At 43.8% G+C, this 24,668-nt stretch overlaps 1 long non-coding RNA gene across 2 annotated transcripts in view; it reads right to left on the bottom strand.

Moving 5' to 3' along the window:
* The window catches only part of LOC141576791 (uncharacterized), a 48,915-nt gene extending 25,244 nt beyond the window's left edge, over nucleotides 1-23,671 (bottom strand). Inside the window, exons 1-3 of one of the 2 annotated variants that reach the window (XR_012505213.1) lie at nucleotides 23,538-23,671; nucleotides 23,181-23,374; nucleotides 1,464-1,649 (exon numbers count right to left, since the gene is read on the bottom strand). This is a non-coding gene — a long non-coding RNA (uncharacterized LOC141576791). The remainder of the gene's footprint in view (nucleotides 1-1,463; nucleotides 1,650-23,180; nucleotides 23,375-23,537) is intronic. The other variant, XR_012505215.1, reaches the window with a different exon arrangement.
* Between the last annotated feature and the right edge of the window lie 997 nt (nucleotides 23,672-24,668).

The raw sequence follows: 24,668 nt of genomic DNA, 5'->3' as shown, positions 1-24,668 counted from the left end.
AAGAAAAGGGGAACAAATAAAATTTCCTGTGCAAAACCCTCTTCTACTCAGGGAAGAAAACCACCACGGAGAAGATTGAAGAGGCAGGTAGGTTAGGACTGTTTCCTGGATTCCATGAAAAGTCACACCAAGAGATGAGAGGGTAGAACTATAAATAATAAAAGGAAAAAAGCACACATGCTTGAAAAATATATCTACAATATGTACTTTCTAAAGAATAGATTCAAATCAGCAGGGCCCAATACCACAATCCTTAGGTATTTACAGAAATGAGAATCCCATCTCCAAACCACAAGGCATCCCTTTGGAGCACTGAGAGTCTACACGGGGCAGTCATAAAGCCATCACCGCAAAATTTATGCTATCCTGCACTTACGAGGAACGAGCAGTTGTGCACGCGTGACAGTTACATCCCACAGCACCTCTACGGGGGAGGGAAGCCTAGCAAGCCCCATCTCTGCAGGACAGAAAACCAGTCCTGGAGAGCCTAAGCCATCCTACCAGTTCTCCATCTCACAGGACTGGTCATTCCAGAGCAGGACTCGAACTCGGACAGACGTCTGTAAGCACGATATTATCATGCTTTGTGTGATTTTTGTGTGTATAATACATTTGTTTCTGGCATGAAAGGATATTTAATAAATAATTGATTGTCTTGTCTATCTCATTAGCTCACAATCAATCTTTATACTGTTGAATTGTACTCTTTTCCTCTGGAGAACAGAACGGAAAGAGCGTGGGTCAGAATGAGGTGGAGCTCCATTCTTTATCTGGTATCTCATCTCATCCAAGTCCCCAACCAGGGAGAAGGAGCCAATGTTCTCTTCATCTTTTAAAGAGAGGGCTCCACTGATGATGACTTACTCAACCCAAAAACCAAGGCTGGGGGAAGGGCATATGTAGCACCCAGAGCAGTATCAGATGTAGGAAAGTGAAAAGAGCTCACGGGAGGGCTCAGGGGGTCAGCCTGATTTAATTTCTATCGATAAAAAATACCACACTTTAAAAATACTAGCATGCAATAGATTTGTTCTTTCTTGACAAGTTTCGACAGCCCACATGTAACATTATCGTGAACCAGTGAAAGGAAGAGTCTACAGATAGGGAAAATCAATGCCACAGGCAGGCTGAAACCCAGGCTGGAGTATAGGAAGAGAAAGGGCATAGTTAAGAATTGGGGAAAGGCTGGAGGAAAAAATCACAAGGACTCTCAAGCATCATCCTACAATCATATAATCATTCATTCAAGAGAGAGTTACTGAGGTCCTATTTTGTGCAAGATTGTACACAAGGCAAAGCAAGAGCGCAGCGACCATGTTGGCAGCAACGGGAGGGGCTAAAATACACTTCTGATCCCGGTACCTTGCACACTTGTCCTCAGTATAAAGGCAAAGAAAAAAAGTAAAATAATATTCTGTAAACTCAAAGCATTGCTGAAAAAAAATTAAAGAAGACCTAAATACCTGGACAGACTCTCCACGTACATTCCTGGATCAGAAGACAGTGCTCTTGGAATGGCAGTGCTCCCCAGAGTGATCCGTATATTCTACGTGGTCTCGATCACAATCCCAGCGGTCTCCTCTGCAAAAACTGATTAGCTGCTGTTATAATTCATATGGGAATTCGAGGGTCTCAGTAACCAAAACGATCTTGAAAAAGAAGAACAACATGAGAGGACTTGTAATTCTCAATTTGAAATTTTACAACTGTATCTCTAGGTGAGATTAGAGGCCATTTTTAAGTTATTACTGTGTTTATCCTTATTTTCTAAATTCTCTAGAATGAATATAATTGTTATAATAAGGAAAATAAAAAGTAAGGTATCTTTTAAAACATGCACACCGATTCATTCATTGGAAAAAATGTATTTTAACTATAAAGAGGTAAACAAATATCTAGTGAAAAAGGACTACTTAAAAACAAGAGTGCATTTACATTTTTAAGAAATTGAAAACTGAAAAGCACAAACACATCAAGTTTCTAGGGAGACAAATACAACATATTAACACTTATTTTCCAAAATTCTAATTGAACAATGAAAACTCAAGAAATGGAAAATCGCGATTGACAGCCAAATGCAAACACATGGAGAGCAAAGGCCTAGAAATCACAGTTCCTTTAACTCTGCTACTACCTCAGTAGGGGAGGAAATTCCTCCCTGAGGAGACAGTGGAATAACATGCATAAGACAGGATAAACAGTACAAACTGCGCTAGAATTGGGGGTGACTTTCTTAGAAGAATTCTAAAGATAGAACATTGCTGAAAAACTATAAATACACTGACAGACACATTAAAACACACAGTCATATATATTATATAGAAACATATGAAGTCTGCTCCCATGTTACATAGAAATACAAACATATTTGTTCATTTATGGGCACTGATTACTTTTTCCCAGGTAGAATATTTCAACTAAAACAAATAATCAATAATACACCCCTCTAGTCAAATCTAGTTGATAAGTTACTCTGCTATGTAATCATAATATGCCTAAGATAGATCTAAAATAAGTGAAAAAGATCTTTGTATGGTTTCTTGAACTCTTCTCAACATTCCAAACTTAATTTTAAAATAGATCTGAGCAGTATTTCTATATTATCTTTTCCCTCGTGAAATGACCAATACAGTCTGTTGTCAAAATTCTGTCCTTACAATGATTCACGAACACCGTATCCTCACAAAATTGCTGGACAGCAAGTCACTATCCAGACACTGTGACCAAACAAACGAAACACAAGGAAGACAGTGACCCTATTCTGGAGGGCTTACCGTCTGCGTCAAAACCGGGGTTTTTATTTGATTGGTTTGATTGGGTAGCAAAATAAAATCAATCAATTATTTTCTTCTCTGAGCATTCTGTAAGTCATGACTCTTCAGTGTCATGAGCAGGAAAGACTTAAGCATGACTTGATTAGGTCAAATAGCAACAATCATCACCGGAGAGTGAGTAATAAAGAAGTTAAATGATAGCAATACTTCTGCCTACATGAGACCTAAAATAAACCTACACTGATATCCGAAAGGAAAATGAGGAGATGAGGTTCCCAATGAGAAAACAAACAAACAAGAAACCAAAAAATGAAAGACTTTTTCATTAACGATTCCAGGCAGTAGTGGAGCATGGTGGTGAGGAGCATAGATGCTGGGGACAATCATGATGCTCTGAACTCCCACAGCACTGGGTAGCTTTGACACTCATAAGTCAGTGAAATTTTCTGCATCTCAGCCTCCTATCCATAGACTGGGTATAACAACAGCACCCGTCTCCTAGGACGGTCCTAAAAATTAAGATATTTTATATGTAAATTTTAAATAAAATACCTCAGATTTTAAATATTGCCCCAAAAGCACAAGGAAAAAAGAAAACAGAGATAAATTTGAGTTCATCAAATTTAAAACTTTGCTTCAAAGGACACCATCCAGAAAGTGAAAAAAGCAACACTCAGGAGAAAATATTTTCAAATAATTTATCTGATTAGGAATTTGTATCTCCAAATAAAAAAGAGCTCCTACAATTCAACAAAAAAGACAACTAAATTAAAAAATGAATAAAGGATCCGAAACGGTATTTTTCAAGGAAAATATACAAATGGCCAATAAGCACAATGAAACGATGTTCAAAATCATTAGCTGTAAGGGAAATCATGTCAAAACTACTAGGAGGAACCGCTTCACACTCACTACATTAGGTTATAATTAAAAAAAGAATAACAAGAACTAATGAGGACACACAGGAATCAGAGATAGCAGCCCTTGCTGGTGAGATGTAACGCTGCGTGGCTACTTTGGAAAACAGCCTGGCAGGACCTCAGAGAGTTGAACAGTTGGTTTCTGAATGACCCAGCAATTCTGCTCTGTGGGCACACACGTAAGAGAACTGAAAACAAATGTCCACATAAAAACTCCTACAGGAATGTTCACGGTGCCATTATTCATCACAGCCAAAAAGAAGAAACAACCAAAATGCCTATCACCTGATGAATGGGTAAACAGAGGGGCCCAGCCATACAGTGGAATATTATTCAGCAATAGCAAAGCATGGAGTACTGACCCAGGCAACAACATGGACAAACATTGAAAACGTTACTCAGTGTGAAAGAAGTCAGTCACAATAGACGGTTCCATTTACATGAATTGACTCGATTTACATGAAATGTCCAGCACAGGCAAATCCACAGAGAGAGAAGAGTGGCTCCCTGGGGCTGGGGGAGGATGGGGAAGATGGGAATGAGTGCTTATGCATATGGGGTTTCCTGTTATGAGGATGAAAATATTCTAAGATTGACTGGGATGCACAATTCTTGGCATAGAGTAAAAACCGGTGTAAATATTAATGGGTGAATTGTATTAAAACTGTTAAGAACAATAGCACCTCGGGCCAGTACCTTCCCATAGTAGAAGCAAATTGCTAACTTTTATTACAGGAAGAAGAAACTGCCCTCAGCATGAAAGCAGGAGATCAGCAAATGTGAGTTAACCGAAATTGGACAAGAGCAGTTCACTTGAAACAGTTGCTGAGTGTAAACGAAATATTCAGAATGAAGAAAATCAGTTTGACATCAAGATGAAGCATTCTGCTTCAAATGCAGATCAAGGATTCGGCAAGCCCACCTGCTAGAAATAACCAGAGAAGAAACCTGGTTCTTAAAACAAGCACCATATCCAACAAGGAAATGGTGGTGAGGAAAGCAGTCAGCCAAAAACTGGAACAGTTTGCTACAAATAATTTCTGCACTGAAATTTCAAAAATAAAATGAAAGTGATGCAATGCTGCACTGCCCTCACGTGAATGGGCTTCCTCCGGTTCTCGACAGTTCTGTAACCCCGAATGAGAGACTCAGGAGAATCAGCATGGCTCCTGGGAGTCCCCAGGTGACTGCCCACCAGCACGCTGACCACCATCACATCTGCCAGGGTTGAATTGCAGAGAAGAGACCAACTTCTGAAAGGCACAGGAAATGTTGGCAAGGGAAAAAATGGCTGCAGTCAGTCCTGGGACAGAGGCCCTGAGAGCAGAGGCCAGAAGGCTGCAGGTGAACTGGAGTGGCCCTGGGGAAGGAAGGGACCACAAGGGAGCAGATCTCAATTCTCTTCTCTCTCTCCCTTGGGTAGGAGAGATAAAGCCTGCATCATTCTCACCTGGAACTGTGGGTTATGGCTGGCAGAAGTCGTACCGACACGGAATGATTATTCAAGACTCTGTGGGAAAATTCCAGAAAAAGTGAAGGAGTAGGGAGCCAACTCCACAAGCCTCTCAAATGCTCCTATATTTACTGTGTATAACGAAAGGAAAAAGTCATTAACTGTTGTTTGATAGTAAGTAGGAACTTGAGGAATGACGGGAGGAGACAGAGATTGTAGAATCCACAATGAGTACAAAGGCTTAGTGTATCTTTAGGGAAGTCATGGGGTGAGGGGAATAAGATACATTCTTTAGATTGTGAATTACAAAGCAGACCACGAGACCAGCCAGGTCCTTGTTTTCGGGATAATAGACTATCTAAAAGCACACAAGCCCAGCTTTTATAGCTGAGGGCCTGGGTCCTTGCTTTGAAATGAGCAGAGTGCTATCTAAAGCATCAACTATGCAAGCAAAGCATTGTCTCTGCTTTTTAAGGCAAGGAGACAGGGGTGAGGATGCACAGGCTCCTGCTTGCAAAGCAGTTACTAAGCACACATTTTTCTTCTGAACATTGACAGGCGGCTGGGGTCTGTTACAATTTGTTAACCTAATCTTGGGCTCCCACATGTAACCATTATGGAACCATTATGGAGGACACCCTAGGATAACAAATCCTAGCCCTGGGTCTTTTCCTGCCACCTTCAGACACTCTAGCAGGATCTAGACACATCCCTGACTAACGATCCCACAGAACAACCCAGACTCTTAACTCCTGGCGCTTGAAACTTAATTTTAGCTCTACACAACTTAACAAAGAAAAGTTTCAGAAATAGAAGATATTACATTCTTTTATATCTCATCATATGAAGTAATTTTTCTGATTGCTCTAAGCTGCTTCTAATTGGCAAAGCACCTAATTCTGCAGGTGAATTCAGTACTTTCCATTGGGCATAACTTGCCAGTTTGGGCTCGCTGAATTCTATTGGTCAAATACTGATACACTTAATTGATTTCATTGTTCATCAGTTTCAGCCGGGAGGAGAGGGAGTGTCACTCTGTTCCTCAGCCCACCCTCAACTCTTTTCTCATCAGCAACTCAGGCCTCCTGAAAATAAAACAAAGAATTTGTTTCCCTTCTACGCTTTCCACAAACCCAACAGGAAACATCAGCCTGGAGAAAGAATTCAACAAAAATGTTCAAACAAAAATCTATAAAACCTGAAGCAACTCCATCTCCGAATCATGATACACAATGACATGAATGTAAGTGTGTCAAGCACAAAGCATGCGTGAGCCTGACCACCTCATTTCTATTCTTCAATGGAAGGAAGGTTTTCATATTTTTTATTATCACTCTTTCTCATTGCTTCTGATTAAGCCAAAAATTAGTTTATGAAATAATTAAGCACTGCAATAACAGATTTTTGTTGTATCAATTATAGAAGGCATTCAGAGGGGATAGGAAAACCCACCTTTGTAAAAAATGTAAAATTTCTTCCCCTGTTAAAAACACGTATACAAAATGCAACAGAGAATTCAAATTCTTGCGGAGAGGAGCAAAGCCACAGAATCTAAGCAAAGTCATTACTATGAGTCAATTCAAAATTCACTAGACAAGCATGCTCAAAGCATTCAAAGAATTTTAAAGGCACACTGCAAACCATTCACTTAATGATCTGCAGGCTAGAGGAAGAATTTCCCTCTTTAACAGACAACATAAATCAAAAGGGTGCCCCTCCAAACAAAGACAAAAGATCAATCAGGTTTTTAACAGTTCTGATAAATCAGCATGTTCTAAAGAACAAAATTCAGAAATTTTAAACATTCATTCAAACCACAATGAAACAAGCACTTAAAAAAAAGAAAAAAACCCCAAAGAAACTAAGCACATTGATCATGCACTTGGATAAATGAGAACGTCTTTTACCCTTCGAAGAAAGAACAGGCTATAGCCTTTTACTTGAAAATTAACACTACTTTAAAGATAACTCCTAAAACGGATTTCATCATTCATGTTGCCTTGAAAACTCTGAGGCACTTGTATCTGATCAGAAAAGCAATTCTGAGTAATAGTATGTTACAATTCAGCGCCAGTTTGCTTTAGAATAAAAAAGAATAGCTACTGTTCCTCAAATCCTGCACAGAGTGTGAAGTGCCTCCCGGCCTCTTTCTCCTCCCGTTTTCTAAGCTCATGCTCCCCAACACTTCTGAAACAAGTATGACAACCTCTTATTTCCAATATGCCAAATGACAAAAGAATATCAGTTTATTTGTGTAAATATATGCCTACATCTTGAACTGGAGGAGGAAGGTATCAGAGGGCTACATGGAACTTATTTCTACCTTCCTGAAATCACACACAAACACGTTCACACAGACACAAACACATACACACTGAATTACTGAGCACTTCACATGCTTAGGAATTCCAACTTCTAGAAGATAACTTTGCAGTTAGTTTAAAATACAAAACTGTCAAATTTTGAAAGACTTGATCATCTGCTAAATCATCCAAATATCAACGAGACCCAATTTGCCTTCTCTGTAGAATGTAATTTCCCATGATGTCAAAGCAGACCCTAAGAAGTACTGGATCCAAGACTCGTGTTTATCACTAGCTATTATCGTTTTTAAACAAGTAAACAGATTCAGAAAGGTATGTCCCAACATTTATTCTTATTGAAATAGCATATGTATTCAATTGTCTATACAGAAAATAGGTCCCATGATGGTGTTTAAGAGCTATTCTGTGTATTGCAATATTTATTTTTAAGTGAAGACAAGGAGGGTGGTTATTACTCAGTTGTAGAGCACTTGCTTACCATGCACAATGGGCTGGCTTCAATCCCCAGTAATCCCCCCCCCCAAAAAGTGCTTATTTAAAAATAAGAAAAAAGTTATAAAAAAATGCAGACTAAAAACCACTGCAATGTAGAAGCCAGAACTATAAAAAAAACATGTGTTTCTATCAAATACTGACTATATGTCAAACACAGGGACATCCACAAATCACCCCTGACAACCATCACGTGTGGTTCTCAGCAACCCTTCTAAGTAGACACGGATGAGAAGCCCAGCACTGCGGATGAGGAGACGGAGCTCGGAGGAGCCGGGGACGCTGACCGTCCTGCTCCCCGTGACACCACGTCAGCCCAGGACAATTGCTGACAGAGCTGCAGTGAGGGGACATGCAGCTGCGTGGAAACTTCGGGAGCTGGGAGTCCCAGAAAACACGAAAAATTGTTCAGTGAAAAACCAGCTCAAATATATTACACTGTGTCACATTCTTTAAACAGGGAACATGACTGAGACCTTTTTGATGCCTCCGTGTCCTTTATGCCATCATCAGTTATTTGCCCTCACAGCATGACCAGTGATGATCTGGACCCCTTATGAAGTGCACTCAGATGGCAGAGCTTTTAAAGCTGTTTTATGAAGTTTGTAAGACTCTGTCTATGCCTCACACAGGCGGTCATCCATCACTTCTCACCGGTGTGGACGTACCACCTGAAATCACTCCTTTCTGCTTTTTAAAATCCCTTCATCTAATCCAGACTTTTCAACAGCAATGAATCAGCTCAACCACAGACAGTGAACATCTTTTCACCAAATGGACTCGAACAGCCCATCGGACTACCTGGAAGCCCTTTTCTTTTATTAAACCCACTTCCGGGTACTTCATCATTTTCTGATTGGTGGACTTGGCCGCTGACTGGCCTACTCAGAGAGCTCCCAGCCTCACATCCGGGGATGGGAGAGGGCCCTGCTCTTGGGAGAAATCAGTGAGGAAGGCGGACATCCTCCAGTCAGGACTGCACGTGTAGAAGTGCCAGAACGTGCTCAGAAATTATACCGTCAGCACCCCTGGGCTCCCACGGACTGGTTTCACATTAACCAAACTCACGAGACACTGATGCAAGAAAACCAGAAACTTAACTTATTAATGTAACAGAATATGTGAAATTATGAACCAGACTGAAATATCAGAGTTCAACCATGAGTACAGATTCTCCTCCACGGCCTAATCCCGGGCAGGCAGTAACATGGCAACCATGGACAGAAGCAGAGCAGGAAGGGTTTCTAGATTAACTCAATGGACTAAATTTCTGTTATACCAACAGATCTACTGCCTGGAAAACAATTAACGCTAATCACAGTGCACTCTTCGTGGACAGTGGCTGAGACACGACTGTGAGCACCTGTGTAACTCTCCTTTCCCTGTCCTTATTGGGCATACTGATGCACAGAGGTACAGAGATCCAGGGATGCAGATACCTATAAACACCCAAAGCCCATCCCTGGGAGCCTCAAAACCAGACAGCCAGGGTTTAAATACCAGCTCTGCCACTTACTAGCTCTGTGTCCTTGGCCAACTTACCCTCTGTGTGCCTCAGTTTCCACACTGTAAAACTGGGATAAAAATCAAACATTCCTTACTCGATTGTTGAGAAGATTGAAGGATTCATTTCTGTAAAACTCTCAGAAAAGAATGTAGCACATTATTGGTGCTCAACAAATGTCAACTTAATATTAAAGTGATTTACAAGTCTCCTTTCTAATCATCTTCTGTGTTTCCTGGCTAGACTAAGTCCCAAAGAAAATCCTTATTTCTCCTTTTATAAACTCTTGGGGAGCACCCTTCTGTTCCATACCACCACCTGTTTAAACTGAGGGAGGGGATGCCTCCTCCCCACTCCTCTTGGCCACGGAGAGTGCTTCTCCACACCACAGACCCATGGCTCACAGCTAGCCCTCGTCACACTAACAGGGTGAGGTGTGAGTCCGGAGAGACAAGCAGTGTATGTGAAACCGTTCCTTTCCTTCCAGTGCTGGCCACACTTGGGAAGCACACGGGATGCTCAGCTCCATGGCAGGACAGCCCTGTGCATGATGGGGCAGGTCCTCTCAAGGGAAGGCTCGGTGTGGCCCAGAGTTACCTGGGACAGGGTGAGTCTCTAATTCTGGGACACAGTATCATGACACACATTTTCCCACAGCCCTGAAGTTCATGGAGAACGTGGCTTCATCAGTAAAAATGAAGACATATATCGCCTGCTTACTCTTTTCTGTCATCTCTCAGTTGGCTGCTGGAGACAACATGTGTATAAGTATTGGATCCCCATAAGCCCCAACATATTTGAAGTAACAAAAAATTCTGTGGCTTAACGTTGTTTCAGGGCGACTGTGTAACAGTTCTGACTTTGCTGATGCTAAATTATGGGTATAGGAACTATGGAACCTCCTCAAATATCTTTCATCATAAAACCATCTTTCCTTATTTTCCTGTTTCTTAGTAATTGCCAAAGACTATCAAATGATGGATTCTCACAAAACAGTAGCTAAAGTTTACGAGCCCTCTTGACATACACACTGTGGCAAACAGTTTACATAATTTCTAATTCTCACAATTCTACAAAGCAGATATGAGCATCCCCATCTCACAGACGAGGTAAATCTCAGAACGAACTGACTTAGGCTCACGTGGCTCAGTGGCAGCGCGTGCACGCAAACCCAAGTCAAAAAACTACACCCCTTCGTATATGTACCAAATCTCCTACCACCAATTAACACACAGCGGCGGGGTCAATACTCAGGGAACCCAGTACACTTTTCAGCTTTAAGGTGCTACAGAGGCCACTTCTAGCTGTTTTATAAATTCCCGGCTCACTGGTTTCTAGCACTGGAAGAAAAGTCCGATTTTGCCATTGTTTGCACAGCAAGTCTGAGATGTTCACAGCGAGATGACAGAATAAAACTAAGATATAAGGAGAATAATTTTTCCAGGTAGACAGACATAATGGAGACTGTGCTATTCTGAAGCATTGAGCAAAGTAATCAAAATAAATTAACGTTGTTTAAGCTTTCTTTAAGAAACAGGAAAATTAAGACTGTAAGAAGGTGCAACAGAGCCACCTATGGCTAAAAAGACCTTCCAGGTTACCGGGAAACATGCAACACAAAATTGCCTGTAGGATCAGAAACGAGAATCAGATAACTAAAAGCTTCTGTAGCACATACTGCACTTTGTTTTGGGGTAAGGGAAGGGTATTCAGTATTTAATCTGATATTGCTAATACTCCTGAATATAAACAAAAGACATAGGCTTATGGAAACTCATCTTAGAGGAGGAAAGAACCAGTCCAGCCTCTTCAGTTTACAGGAGGGGAGACTGAGACCTGGGATCTGTCCTCCTGGCAATCGGCAGCAAAGCTCTCCTAGGCCTCATGTCTTGCAGTGTAGCAAAAACCAACAGAATTTTACTAGGCCTATAATCATAAAAGTAACGTCTGTATTTTTCCAAAAGTAGGTAATCTAAGTATCTTGCAAAATACTTCTCAAAGAGCCAGGAAATCGTAAAAGTTTGTTGAAATTCAAAAACATTTATTTACGTATTAAAACAGCATGAGATTAATTCTATTAAAAAAGTTACATGTCAAATCAACGTTTTGATATTTTAAACCTGTTAAGAGTGCAGGAAAAAAATCAAAATTTTCTTTAATCACAAGAGAGAGAAGATTATTCCCTGAAAATGATAAATGTGGATTTTTTCTAAACTTAATGGATCTGTTCAGAATCCACGAATTTAAATGTCTGAGTGGATGTTACACGGCAACATGAATTCTGAGTTGTAACAATACACATTCTGTGTAAATAATCTTCAAGGTCGTCTGCTTAAGGCAATTTAACTAGTCCCTGTCTCAATAGAATGATAAAGATTTCATTAAAACTTCATAGTGCACTAAAAAAAATAAATGAATCCTTGTTACTTTAAGCCATATTCATATATATCATATATACACATATTGAATATGCATCAGAAGTAAGCCACCCCCTTTAGTATTCAGAGTTGATCCTTCTAAAATACCTGTCATTGTGACAGCACATTTTTATTAAGCACGTCTTGGGTGCTTTGTGTACAAGGCGTCTAACTCTCACAGTTAGACAAGGAAAACGATATTACTCAAATTTCACAAATGAGGAAATGTACTTAAGCCATAAAAACAACTTACCTATTCATCATCAGGAAAGAAAAGAGTAATGATTTTACTTACAATATTCACTGACAATCTTTTCTTCCATACAAAGACTACATAAAACCAATTCAGTGTTTCTAAGTATTTCTGTCAATAAGGGCCACTAGAGAAAAGCAAGTAACATCACTAGCAATGGTTGGAATTTCAAAGCCCACTTCTCTTTTGTACTATAATTATTTTTAATGTTTTGTTTTTAGTGCTCACAGAGCACTAAAATTAAAAAAAAAATTAACTTTTAAGTCATTACCTGAGAATAAAACTTTTGTAAAAATGTACAATTTTAATTTATGCCACTCTGTCTCACATTCTCACTGGTGTCTCTCCTTCGAAGTCCTCATCAGGTTGAGATCACTAAAATTGGACATTTATGGAGTCACAGGAGTTCGGGAAACCACTCAACGGGAGGCTGATTAGAAGAGCAATTAAAAATACATCCTGTGCATCCAGGGTTCCAGCACAGAGCTAGCCACTGCCAGCTGTGTGTAATTTGGAACAAGCTGCTCCATCACTCAATCCCTCAGCTGCAAAAAAGGAGACACTGATACCTACCCTCAAACACCTGCTATGAAGTAAAACATGAGGAAAGCATTTTAGCCTTAGGCAGGTGTCCACTCAGAGCTAGTTTGGTCATTATGATGATGAGGATGGGTGTTAATAAATTAAGCTAGACCAGAAAGTAGAAATCACCATAAAGGAGAAACATTTAAATCAATGAGCATTTTCTTTTGGATGGATTGCAGAATATTTTATTGATTTTTTTAATAAACCAAGATTTGTCCATTAATAATAGATTTACATGTTCATGGAAAAGTCTCCAGAAAAAGAATTAGAGGCCTCTAACTTCTGAATACTAAGAAAGTAAAGTTTAGAAAGAATTATGGGGGAGATTATACCTCATTTTGGAGAGTATGTGCTTAGCATGTATGCGGCCCTAAGTTCAGTCCCCAGTAACTCCATATAAAACTTTTTTTTTTTAAGAAATGGAGAATTAAAGCAAAAAGATGGAGGAATACAGAATTTTTTTAGAGACTCAACTCAGAATTCTGATGGGGAATAAAATATCCATTTCTCAGAGGAAATCTTGAAAACTATGTAAACTGGATCTGAGATGTCTAGTCTTTTAACATTATTCAAGAATTCATATTATCAAGTCTTAAAACTACCTGATAACCCACAGTGGTGATAGTGATCATAACAGCTGCCAACACGGATCGAGCTCCGGCTAGGAATGCTCTGTTCTGACATCTCTGCTCCTGAGGCCTCACCAGGCTGAGAGCACTAACTTCGGACATTCATGAGCATCTCGTGTAAGTCCTCAATTTGTGCTTCTCACTCCCCCCTCACCAGGCCCTCTGAGGGAAGCACTGTTATCATCTTCCCCACCCGCAGTTAAGGCCACTAAGGCACAGAGACTAAACTCGTTCCAGGTCAGACTGGCATTAAAGGACTTGTGTATTTCTGCTGTTTTACTTTTTACAAAGGAATCTGAGATATCAATTCAAGGGAGACTGTTAAATAATAAAGTCTGTCTGGTCTCCACTTCAAAGAGCAGATACTATAAATTCCTGATGTAGGATGAGGCTGCCGCCACAAACTGACTCAGCTTGAAATTAATATCCAAGATGAAGCAGCGAATACAAGTAAATATTCACAATTGTCAACTCCACTCTCGGGTCTGGGCCCTTCACTGCCTGAACGGCGGTGAAATCCCCACCCAGGTCAGGGAGGGAAGCGCGGCTCTTCCAGTTCGCACCCAGGCTTCAAGGGCTGTTTCCCCTCACAGACTGTCGTCAACGATTAAAAAGCTCTCAAGAATTTTACACCATGCAAAACTGAAAGACATTTCTGCAGATGGAGCACTTTCTCAGGCTTAAACCTTTTTTGCCTACACTCAGCAAGGGGGAGAAAAGAAACATGACTCTGCAAAGTGTCTGAGCCTCACCACTCACAGGAGTAGAACTGCCTCAGCACAAGATGACTGTTCACATTGCAGGGTGAGAACAAAATAAAGCCGCCCCAACCACAGGCACTCCCAGAGACAGCGCTCAGCAGTCTTCTGCACACTCACGGTTGTGCAGCCCTCACCACCATCTATTTCCAGAACACTCCATTATCCCAGAAGAAACCCCCTGTCACTATCAGTCATTCCCTAATCCCCCTCCACCCAGCCCCTTGCAATCATCACCTGCTCTCTGCCTCTGCATTTGCTTATTCTGCGCATTTCAGATCACTGAAGTCAACAATATGTGGCCGTTTATGTCTGGTTCCTTTCACTTAACGTGCTATTATCAAGGCTTTTCCATGTTGCAGTGGTATCAGCATCTCTCTCTGTTTTTTTTTTTTTTTGAAAACGTTAAAGTTTATTAGAAGGTGGTAAGTACTATCAATAAGAGTAGAGTGGAGCATAAGGGGTGGGGATTCAAAGGGAAAAGGGTGGGTTGAGCAGTCATGGTGGACTTCCCAGAACAGGTGGCCTTTTTCATCTTCCTCTTTATTTTTTTTTTCCTTTTTATTCACCCTTACGTATGAATAATGTTCCACTACATGGAGATACTACATTCAGTTCATCCATTCAGCAGCTATATATGGACGACATCCAGAAGAATGAGTGTAAGAGGTGACTAGCAGGGATGGCATTTAAGCAAAGGGCAAGATGTGCTTTAAAAAAAAAAGCCAACAAACAGAGGCACAAGGAAATTCAGTCCGTTTCTGAGCAAAGTGCATGCTTGCGTCGGCAGGACTACCGTGCAGGGCTGGGGAGGATATTGGCAGGAATCACGGGGAGGGAGTCACCTAAGAAGACTCCCCACCGATATCAGCTCAGCCAATTCTCCTCCCTCATGTTTCTAGGTTTCTCTTATTTCATGTAATAGCACTTTAACTACACATCTGATCATGTGCATCAGACCACTTACCTCGAAGCCACAGAAAATCATTCACTGACCGGAGCAGCTCCAGGACAAAACTGTGATGGACCAGGGAGTCCTACAGCATGCCAGCCTGCAGGTACAAACCCCACATGTGCCTTGGTGATGTCCAGAAAAAAAATGCATGGAAATATCTCACTGCTGGTTCACAACATCTGCCCCCAAATTGCCCCTAAATCATGCTGGCAAAGCACTACTCAACCCTCTCACTACAAAAAAAAAAAAAAAAAAAAAAAGCTAAGAAGGCAAATTTAGGCTCTGCCATTGAAAACCAGCAACCATCAATGCCAGTATCTGAGCTGGAATGCTCCTGACTTCAAAAACCACTGCACACTTATTTTTCAAACGGGAAAGCATATATGTATTCCACGTAGATGTTATTACAGTAGGATTTTTATTTTCGAAATTTCCAGTTCAACATTAGCACAAGAAAGATTATGTTTCAGCTTTTAAAAAACTCAATTATCTTCCAATTTCTTAATTTTGAACCTATTATTATTTTATAAATGGAGCTATGCTTCATATTATAAACCAAGTGTTTGGCTTCTGCAAACAAAACTTTTATGACCTCACTATTTCAGAGTAAACTTTAATGATGTTTTGAGAGGTGGGGCCTGGGGCCCTAACAGCCCTTTAAATACTGACAAGGATGTGTTATTAAGTAATGCAAAGGCTCTAAGTCCACATTAACTAGGAAACCAAAGAAACTACACCAAAGCCTTACTTTATCATTTTTAAATATTCCTATTTTTGAATATTAAAGTTCTTAAAAGATATGATTTTTTTGAGAAAGACAACAGCTGTATTAAATTTCCTCTCACCAAGAAAGCAATCTTTATCAAGAGTAAAAACCCCTATTGAAATTCAACAGATAAGACGTTTCTAGCTAAGTGAACATGCAGATCTGAAGACAAACATAAATCCTATCAGATCTCACTCGGACGAGCTCAACAAAGTCCTGGGCTACCCTGGAACTTAGCTCTTCTCTTCCAAATGTTGGCTGAGCTAAGATCATCACACAAGGCAGGGAAGAAGAGAAGAGGAAAGTCCACATGGCGGCCTCCATCTATTTACTTCAAGCCAAAAGGCGCCGCAAGGGCGGCCCAGCTAACAAGCCCTCCCCATAAGGAAATCCGGCATCCACAATGCCCCTGCCGTCCCCAAGCAGCCCCGACGCCCCTCTACCACTTGTGGCCTCCCAGCCTGTGAATGGTCTTCTAATGTCACTCCCCAGTTGGTGGCAACACACCCTTCCCCGCTACACACACACACACACAGACACACACACACAGACACACACAGACACACACAGACACACACACACACACACACACACACACACACACACACACACACACACACACACACACACACACGGAGCCAAGGCAGCCTTCCCAAAGCATAAATTTGATTACATCACCCCACTTCAAACCCTTCAGCGGCTCCCTGGTAGAGTTCTAGCCCCACCCCCGAACCTGCTCGCCCATCCTCACCTCAGTACCCAGGTCCCCAGTGACCTCAGGGGCCCCCTGATCTGCTCCTACTTCCCACTTGCCTCCAGGCTCAGTTTGACTGTTTCTCAAGGAAGCCTTCCCTCCCTCCAACCTCCGCAATTTGTTCCTCTGTTCCTAGAACATTCTAGGCTAAGTCAACTTCTGACACTGCTAAGCTCCCAAGGAATATTTTGCTTACTAATGTGGGTCCAAACTCTCTCCCCTAGACACTCAGAAGTGTGCATGTTATGAATAAATGAATGATGGGGTGGGTCTCAAAGGGACAGCCAGACCTGCTCTCGTCCGCCCCGACCTTTCTTACTGTAGAATATCAGAAGCAAATCCAGAAGTACCTTTCCTGATGGTCACTTCCTGGTGACATCCATCACTGCCTCCTCTGTCAGTTCTAGTAAAACCCAAGCTCTTCGAAAGCCCTCCACCCCAGGCCCTCTCCAGTGTCCTCCCCAGCAGGGGCACCCACAAACCTGGACCACACATGGCACACTCCCCGAGTCCCCACCGCACAAGCCTCCAGGCCTCTACCTGGGCTGCTCTGCCACATGAGCCAAAGTCTTCATGCTTTCTACTGGCTGACCCTTACTCTGTCATCACAATTGAATGTAGAGCCCATTTCTTCCAGGAAGCCCTCTCTGATAATATCCTTTAGGTCTTGGCAAGGCTCCCTCTATAGCAGCACTGCATGGGGACAAACTGTGTGTTTGCTTGCTCCTTTGGGACCACGACCTATTGGGGGCCACTTGGGAAGGAGTAAGATATTACAAGAGGGGTGGGAGAAGCAAAAAGCAAAAATCACAGCTGAAGTCCCAAATTCAAGGATTCTTTCTCAGAAAAAGAATAAAATATTTCACATGTGTGCAATTTGGCTACTATTTTTGTGGCTTGCGGAAAGCAAGGACTTGGTGTTCTAGTCCAAAACCCAGGTTACATGCAAAGAAATGTATATATTCATATCCGAAGGAAACCAGAGCTGTTGAACAACAGTTTGCATTCAGAATTGAAAGGAATTTTGATAAAGGCAATCTCTCTCTCTCTCTTCTTTCTTTTCTGGCATCATATAATTTTAGAAGTATTTGCATGACTAAGAGATGGCTACAGCCTGTGATTCTGCACTGGAGAGTTTGGGCTGAGGAAGCCCAGATTACATTCACTGTGTAAATGCAATCACACCAACAAACTGACAAGCGCCCTTGTGGAGGAGCTGATGTTCCAAAGCAGGCAAACATATGCAGTAAGAAAACTCTAAATAAAAAGTAAGAAATTCAATGTTCTGTACTCAATTTCATTAGCTATATGGGCCATTACCTGATAGTATATCTTGTCTAATGAAACCCAAAAATAAATTGTGAACGTTGATTTTCTTCATCTGACTATTTTATGCTAAATTTGGATATCAAACCCACAATCCATACGGACAGCTCAGGCCTATGCTGCACCACAGCTACATCCCGTAGAAGAAAGTCTATCAAGGGAGAATTGGAAAGTTTCCCTTCAGAAGCTGCTAAGTCTGGTTTTGCACCTGTACATCATTTGCAACCACTTCATCGTCAAATGAGTAAGACCTTACCTCTGTGGGGCGTAAAGCACTGCGGTGCTTCTGAACAATCAAAGAACACTGAGCTTTGTGAATCAGTCCTGAGGCATTTAAATCGTACTTTTTCTGAAAGGCCCCAAAACAGACCCACTTCACCATTTCACGTACAACAGTGAGGTACAGGAATTAGTAGAGAAAACACGCCCTTGAAGTCTGACAAGACCCTGCTTGAATCCTGTTACAGCATTTACTACCCTCTAAACGGGCCAATAACTTAACCCCTCTGAGAAGGCTTGCCAATCCGCAAAAGGGGGCTGCCACCGACCACCTGGGAAGCATGGATGTGAATGCAACATGCAAGTAGGGCGGCCGACTGGTACCTGACACGGGGCCTGGCTAGTTTCCCTCCGCTGCCCTTGTCCCCCTTTAAACTTGTGCAGTTTACCCGGTACCAAATGCCCGGAAAAGACTGCACGAATATTCTGTGTATCCCGGGATACATGCCTTACCCTTAGGAGGCCAGAAAAACAACTGCCTCCTCCCCAGTCACTATCAATGTTCTTAAGAGTCTGAATTTTTTTAACCTCTATTTTGCAGGGAGACTATTCCAGAATTTTTCAAGCACCATTCTCCAGGTTGGCTCCTCTCCCAGAGCCCATCCCTTCTCACCTCAGATACTCTGTCTGCCTTCTGTTCATTGGAAAGCGAGTCAGGAAGAGCGGGGACTCCCTAGGCCTTCTTCCCTCCCTGATATGTTAGTGTGACTACCTTCAACCCACGCCCCACTCCAACTCCAGCTTCTGAGGAGTCTACCCTCCCGGACCCTGCAGACTCTGCAACTTCCCAAGACACACACGTGGCCACGACCCTCCCTTCAGATTTCTTCCTGGCTGGCCCTGCCCACCCCCCGGCCCCTTAAAGATAAATGGCATTAGTCTGAATATCGCAAACGCCGCAGACTGACACACCAAAGCTGCATGGTCTGGGCTTTCCTCCAACCCAGGCACAGCCCTGCCCCCCCTCAGCCTCAGTCTGCAGCTCTCAAGATGATCTAATTCACATGCGCGGCTGTGAACACCAACTAAGAATGACGACTCCCAACGTGTATCTCTAGTCCGGCTCCTTCAACTCAGCCCCAGGCTCATAGACCCGAGTGCCTCTATGAAGTCCAAACTTGGACGAAAAATGGCATCTTAAAAATGCCTCATGTCCACCATTTACTCTGGAATTCAATTTCTGAAAGGTACCTCCCATGCTCCCCATTTTAGTAACAGACCCAGCACTCACCTAGGTGTTTGAGGTCACATTCAATTTCCCCTGTTCCCTCCCTCCAGCCCTGGCCTGGAATATTAGTCCTGTCATTTCCGTCGCTAAGCCCATCTCAAGTCTGGTTCTGCAGGGACCACGGCCGGATCCCCACAAGCTCACAGCAAGGTGCACTGAGTCACAGTCCTCCGAAGGGTGCTCCCTGGAGGGGGAGGCATCTCCTGCCGCCGGTCACCTCAGAAGGCACTGGATTCTCACAAAGGAGGCCCTGGAGAAGGGACTCAAATTTCTCCCGTGATCTGAGCTTTGAAGGTCCCGAGGTCTGGTGGAGCTCCTATTAGCAGACACACTTGCCACTGAGCAGATGAGGATGGAGGAGCCCAAGCAAGGCTGTCCTCACTCCGACCCCTGGGTGCTCGGGAGCCAAGGGGAAAGGCCTGTGTCCAGGGCACAGCCCACCAATCACAGATCCCAGCCTGCATTTGCCAACCCGGACAGCCTAGACTCCTTCTACTTGCAAGACTTACTTCTGTTCTGTTCCCCCCGAGAATGTGATGGACTCTTTCAGAATATCTAGCCTGTATCAAGCGAGACCAAGTCAGTGAAGGATGAAGTGTCCACATTTGGACTAGAGCATGAAAGGAGAAGCAAGGCCTCATGATCAGCATGATGGTGGTGGCCAAACCCTTCCCCTGGGTGAGATGAACAAGGGTGGGGGTGACAATCCAAGGTCTTAGATTGGCCAAAGCATCTTCCTTCATGGCTGACTGGGGGTTGGAGACTCACTACCGCAAACTAACGACACGGCCGTCAGTGGGGGACGTCAGCTGCAACAAACATGGAGTCAGCTCTTTAATGCCAACATGGGTTAAAAGTAAAGGCCGGTGCAGGGAGGCCTGCACGGCTGCTGAGGCAAACCACAGACCCGGATCTGAATGCCCACTGGCTGGAGCAGAGAGGAAGCTACGGTCCCTTTAACAGTCCCTGTGTCCACCAGATCCATGTAAGCCAGCTACTTAGAAGTACATGTTGTCCTGATACTCAGAAAAACCAGCCTCGTAAAGGGAACAAAAGAGTGGCATGGATTTTAGACCCACTTCTGCCCCTTTATGAAGGCAAAACAAAGTAAATGGCACGGGGAAGTTGAATGCAAAAAAAAAATTAAATAACCAAACGGTGACTGATTCCTCCAACATTGTCCCCTGCAGCTGCTCACCCCCAAGCCTGCCACTTCCTCACCAGTGACCGCCGGTCAGGAAGCGCCGTCACGCACGTCACACTGTGACAGCCAGGAACCGCGTGCTGAGCACGTTTGTGTAAAAGCAGGAATCGAGCAAGATGCTGCAGACTTTGACTTGACAAGTTTAAATACTCCATGAAAAGAATCCCTCAACAGCCGCCTAAATCAATTCGCATCTCACTTCTTCAAAACAATTAAACTAATTGAATAAGGGTGCATTTGTCACCAAATATAAGGAGGACCAAACAGGTTCCTCAAAGCAAAGATTTTAACAGATATCAAACACCAGTGGGTGATGTGCTAACAAAGCAAATATTCCAAAAAATTAGAAAATAACAAGATGACTAGGATAATGCATGGATCAAGGCACCTGAAAAGTTTCTGCTTTTTAAAGCGATGGAGACAGCACGGAGGGCGATCTAGCTATTTCCAATGCAGGATATGCACAGCCACCTTTTCAGACGCAACTGCGCGGTACAAGAGAAAAAGGAATAAAGAAAAAGGAAAGGAAGAACAAGCGAAAATTAGAAACACACAAGAACAAAAATGACTTTGACAGCATGTACAAGAATTTACGTGAGTGTGTGAGGCCAGGGACGCGGGGACGGTGAGACCCACCCTCACCTCCTGCTCCAGGGAAGGCAGGGGCCTGAGGGGAGCGACGCTGCTTGGGGACCCCAACGTGGTCAGCGCCCCTAACCAAAAATCCACATACATGCGTCTAGGCAGCTTTTAAGCCACAAAATGTGGTCGCATTACAGGCTGGACAGTTTTACTCACTCCCAACGAGAGTAGCAGGAGAGAATTAGTCTCTGCTCCTGCACCAAAGCATTGTTTTAAAAATTAATGACTGTGGAATAGTAAAAGCAACAATGGAGTAAAAGTGACTGGAGGAGAACGTGCTTGACCCGGGCTCACTGGCCGCGTTATCTCACTAACGTTCAGATGCTGGCTGAGCTCTTATGGTACCAAAACAGACAGGTCCACCAGGAGGGAGTTATTGCGCTGCTGTATTTTGATGCCGAGAGCCATGCCTGGTACACGAGGTTCTGGGTAAACAATGGTGACAGTGTCAACACTATGGGCTAAGCACACATCCAGCTACTCCGCCAAATCCCAAGGGCAGGCTTCAAAAGGCAAATACAAGCTGGCATTCTCTGGTGGGTCTGCAGACTCAGAACCAAGCAGTTGCTGAGCAAAAATGTCACCAGTGCCTCCTATGACAAAAGAGGAGGCACTGGCCATGGGGCTTGGGCAGGGCTCCAGGCTTCCACTGCTCACCCACCAGTCTGTCCAGGGGGAGAACATGGTCCCTGCTTACATTGCACTGATGCACCTACCTTGACTAACGCCTGGGGGCTCAGCAGGAGGTGACATGTGAGGTGAACGGAGCCAGCCTCGGTGTAGCCCGGTGATGGCAGCTGTGCCCACAGCAATGCCCAGGCACCTAAACCTGCCACCTCATCCCCAAGGAGCAGAAGGGTGTGCGGACGTGTAGATCACAGGGCCCTGCTTGGACAAATAAAGATCATGGCCACTACATTTCTCACCCCTTACTAAAGTCATAGAGGTATGTCCGGGAGGAACAGAAAATTCATCCAGAGCCCGCCAGGCACCACACGCAGGTGGGACTCGGGCCCCCTGTGCCTCTCACTCACAGGGCTGGTCTGGACTTTCTTTTTATCAATTCTCTGGCATCTTCTCCTCCAACTTACCAACAACCAGAAAGTAGGATTTGATCTTAGGTAAGTTCAAGAATCACAGAGCACTGCCTCCACAGCGGGCCTGTGCCAGGTCCTCCGACCGTCACCTGTGGTACCGCCATGAGCACCCTCCAGACTCAAGGCCCGAGGCCGTAGGCCGTGGGGGCACAGCTTCCCTCAATCTCCCCAGCAAAGGGGGACCATCTCTGGGCAAAGGCATCTCACCTCTTCTGCCCGAGGGAAAGCATGATAGATACACGGGGAAACAGAGCATAATGTGGGGAGGTAGTAAGCCCAGGAGAGCTCGTCTGCACTTCCTAGGCAAAAGTGGGGCCGTTGACTTAATCACAGGGACAAAGTGAGGATGAATCTTTCCCTGCTTTGTCTCATACTCCGTGATATACCTTTCCCTGCATAAGGAGTTCATCCGGAATTCCCTGGAGGTGTTTCTGATGTCCTAACTTGGCATGCTGGCTGTCGGGGAGGAAGAGAGGGCCTGAACCAAGCAGGTGCTGGGCCTGGGAGGCAGGAGACACCGGCTCCAGACACAGCTCAACCAGCATCTCGTTCTGCCTCTCGGGATTCAGCATCTCATTTATAAGCAAAGGGATGAGACTGTCCCAGGACAGGCTGCCTAACAAAATTGAAATGAGAGCCATGTAAAGAAAGCTTCCCAGTTGCCACATTTAAAACTGTAAACAAAGAAACAATCAAACAAACAAAAAAACAGATACTAGAAACTAATTTTAAGAACAGATCTTACTTAATCTGCTGTATGTAAAATACTATCATTTTGACATGTAATCAATATATGAAAGTAACAAGATAGTTTACATACTTTTTACTAGACAAGTCTCAGCGTCTGATGTGCATTTGACCTACAGCACATCTCAGCTCAGACCAGCCTCTTCCCCAGCGCTCATAGCATCAGTGGCTGTGGCTACTCTATTGGACAGCAACTCCAGGGGTCCCACCAGGGGTCTTGGCTGAAAAGCGGGAGGAAGTCTCCACACTGACCCTAAAAGGATCTCTCTGAAACAAAGGCAGATTCACTTTTAAATGTCTGTAAACCGTCGGGCTGCACCTCCCTCCGCCCTTGGCTACAAGACAGGCCTCTTCCTTGCTGATCCCTTCCTGGATGTAGGGAAGGAACCCGGCACACAGCCAGGGTGGCCGGGCCTACAGGTAGACTTACCTGCTGTCTGTGTCCAGTCCCATGAAGTCCTCCTTCTCAAACAAGGTGCAGAGGAGGGGGATCCTTTCCCCAGACTTGTCAGGGTCCCATCCAGCCACTTGGACTTGAGCAAGGTTAACAGTGACTCAGTGAAGATCCTCTTCTCCACCACCCTGCAGTCCTCGTAGTTTGAAGGCCACGTTGGTGAGTGGCTACTCGGCTACCTCCCCATGCAGCACAAAGACAAAGAGCTGAGAGTCATTAAGCGTGGTGCCATACAGCTCCTCTGCACATGGAGCTTCTCGAAGGCCTTGGCAGAGAGGCAGTCGGTAATGGTGACAAGGCCCACGACCGTTCGGTGGGTTTGGAAGTCACTCCACGCATTCTCGAACGCATAGTGGTGCCTGTAGTGGATACAGAGTGCCCACTGGGAGCCGCACGGGCTGATCTGGCTCACCAAGGAGATTCGTTTATAGATGCAAAAGAAATTGTCCTCTGAAATGATCCCCACGGGTTGGACGACCACGGGGAGAGTCTCGTATTCCTCAGCACACTGCACGTAGTCAGGGATGCTCATGTTGCAGGCCCTGCCGAGAGGGGAGAGGAGATCAAGGTAAATATTGTGCTGTGGGCTGCGGGCGCCTCTGGGTTGCGGTGACCTGGTGTGTATCAGCCAGAAGGCAAGGGAAGCGCAAGCAAACCCGGGGGTACAGTTTGTCCTCAGAGTCTGTACATGACTACCGTAGCTCGGATCACATTACCCAGCTTTTGGTCTAGGCTTCCTGCCCCTGCATAGAAGGGTCATTTCTTGTTTTATGTTTCCAAGCACCCAGCAAGACCCTGATGCAAAGTCAGTGCTCAACACTGTGGAATAAAAAATGAACAAAGGAAATGCTTTCCCCACCCCCCTTCAGCAGATTATAAAGAAAAGAACCGCAGTAGGATCAAAAGATCTGGATTTCAACACCAATTTATTTGAACTCCTAAACTGCAGGATAATGGATAAGAAAACTTGCCTTGGGGAAGAGGGTACAGCTCAGTGGTAGAGCACATACATATCATGTACGAGGTCCTGGGTTCAATCCCCAGTACCTCATTTTAAAAAATGAAACAAATGAATAATCCTAATTACCCTTCTCAAAAAATATTTTT

Source organism: Camelus bactrianus, unplaced genomic scaffold, assembly GCF_048773025.1.
Source record: "Camelus bactrianus isolate YW-2024 breed Bactrian camel unplaced genomic scaffold, ASM4877302v1 HiC_scaffold_34, whole genome shotgun sequence".
Lineage (NCBI taxonomy): Eukaryota > Metazoa > Chordata > Mammalia > Artiodactyla > Camelidae > Camelus > Camelus bactrianus.
The sequence above is the reverse complement of the archived record's forward strand: the minus strand, read 5'-3'. Positions and strand labels throughout refer to the sequence as shown.